This window comes from Camelina sativa, chromosome 7 (assembly GCF_000633955.1).
Source record: "Camelina sativa cultivar DH55 chromosome 7, Cs, whole genome shotgun sequence".
NCBI lineage: Eukaryota > Viridiplantae > Streptophyta > Magnoliopsida > Brassicales > Brassicaceae > Camelina > Camelina sativa.
Window position 1 is genome coordinate 9,580,397 of NC_025691.1, and position 2,851 is coordinate 9,583,247.

The following is a 2,851-nucleotide window of genomic DNA, read 5'->3' on the forward strand; positions in this document are numbered from 1 at the left end:
TGTTTGTCAAAAAAAATTAATATATATATATATATATATATATATATATATAAATTGTAAAGCCATAGGTAGAAATATTTTTTTGAAAAATTAATTCGTAAAAGAATTTTTTTACTAATATATTGGAAAAATTATAAATAGTGAGATAATCTCTTATTATATATGATTGATTGCATTGAACAAATATGATTCATATAATCTTGAGCTTATGCCAACACCATATATATCATGATATCAAAGTAACTAATTTATATAGAAAACAAATGCATAGGGTGATCGTATGTAATTTTTTTTTGACATATTTGTCTATACACCAAGTTATACACCTTTTTTTTAAAGAAAAAAAAAGAATTTTACTAATAGTAAAAGATTTGTTTCACTAATATATTGGAAAAATTATAAATAGTGAGATAATCTCTTATATGATTGATTGCATTGAACAAATATGATTCATATAATCTTGGGGTTATCCCAAGTCCCAACCAACACCATATATGTCATAATATCGAGCCAAAATAACTATATAGAAAACAAATGCATTAGGTGATCGTATGTTTTTTGTTTTTTTTTTTTTTTCTTTCTTTCACATATTTGTCCATTCTTATACAGTTATACACTATTTTTTTCTAAAAGAACCAGGTTTATACCCGAATACGGTGAAAATGTTAACTGAGTACCAGTGGTGTTGGGATAAGCTTGAAGTCCAAACAAGTCTAATGTAATTAGGATTATTAGGTTAGGAAGTTATGAGAAATAAGGAAATTGTCTTCCTAGAGAAATTAGGAAATCGAGTTGAGAAGTTCCTTGTATAAAGAGTTGTCAAGTTGTGACATTTTAATGATTGAGAATTGAAAGAAGAGAGAACTTTAGATTTTTGAGTTATTTTTCCTAAAATAATAAGAGAGTTCTTATTGTGATTGTGTGAAATTCTTTCTTTTGAATTCTAGATTTGGTATTAGAGCGTTACGATATCCTAGGGAGCGATGTCCAAGAGTGCAATTGTTGCAGCTAAACCGAAAGAAGGTGCAGGATCTACGTCCATCCAATGCCCTATGCTAAACTCTACTTACTATACCGTATGGGCGTTGAAGATGAAGATTGCTTTAAAGGTTCATAAGGTGTGGGAAGCGATGGAGCCTACAACTGAAGCGGTAGATGAATATTAAAATAATATGGCTATAGCTTTGCTGTTTCAGTCAATATCGGAAGCTCTTATTCTGCAGATTGGTGATCTAGATACGGCTAAGAAGGTATGGGACGCCATCCAGTCAAGGCATGTAGGAGCATAACGAGTCAAAAAAGCACGACTACAAACATTTATGGCCGACTTTGAGCGACTTAAGATGAAAGATATAGAGAAAATTGATGAGTTTGCAGGGAAGATTCTGAGATAGCTTCGAAATCCGCTTCTCTAGGCGTAGCTATGCAGGAATCCAAGATGGTTAAGAAATTCCGTAATTGTCTTCCTCACAAAAAGTTCATCCATATAGTGGATTCTTTAGAACAGGTTCTAGACCTTAATACCACAACTTTTGAAGACATTATAGGATGACTTAAAACATACGAATAGAGAATCACCAATGCAGGAGAAGCGCATGAAGATCAGTCTAAAATCATGTATGCGAATATGGAAACACAAAACAGTTGTGAGTATACAAGTGACTATCGAAACAGAGGCCGAGGAGGTCGATCATACAGAGGGAGAGGAAGAGGACGAAATATTGGAAAAAGGGATGCATCTTGGATTACTTGCTTCAGGTGTGACAAACAAAGTCACTTTGCCTTTGATTGCCCCGATCGCTTATTAAAGCTACAAGAAGCTCAAGTGTTGGTTGCTACTGATATGCAAGATGCTGATGAGCTTAGGATGCATGAGGTTGTTTTTCTCAATGAAAAACGATGCATCCCAAGTAAGTTTGAAACAAACAAGGGAGAGGAGAACATATGATATCTTGAAAATGGTGCTAGTAATCACATGACATGCGATAGATGATACTTTGAGAAGATTGATGAATCCGTCACTAGGAAAGTAAGATTTGGAGATGACTCAAGTGTTGATATGAAAGGGAAAGAGTCAATCTCACTTATTGACATGAATGGTGAACTGCGAGTCATGACAGATGTTTACTATATCACAGACCTAAAGTAACATAAGAAGTTTGGGTCAAGCAACAGAAGCAGGCTGCGACATCAGATTATATGGAGGATACCTCACAATGCGAGATGCTCAAGGGAAACTACTTGAATCTGTCTTCCATCAGCGAATCTAGTCGTTGGCATGCACGTTTTAGACACATAAACTTCAAAACCATCAAGTCTATGAAGCAGAGAGAACTTGTCCACGGACTCCCACATGTAGCGGTTGAAAAAGAGATTTGCAGTTCCTGTCGTCTTGGGAAACAGACGAGACAAATGTTTCCACAAGCCACCTCATACATAGCATCTTCAGTTCTTGAACTAGTACATGAAGACCTCTGTGGGCCTATAACACCGAGTACAGCCCGCAGGAAATCAGTACATTTTTGTTCTCATTGACGATCATTCACGCTATATGTGGATAATTTTGTTAAAAGAAAAGAGTTATGCTTTATAAAAAATCAAGATCTTCAAGAACCATGTTGAGAAGCAATCTGGGGAACGAATTAAGACTCTTAGAACAGGTAGAGATAGTGAGTTTGTCTCGCAAGAATTCAATGAATACTGTGAGAATACTGGGATCCAGAGACATCTTACTGCTCCATATACGCCACAACAGATGGTGTTGTAGATCAAAGAAACAGAACGATGATGGAGATGACAAGGAATATTCTAAAGCACATGAAAGTGCCAAATTATCTTTGGGGGGGGGGGG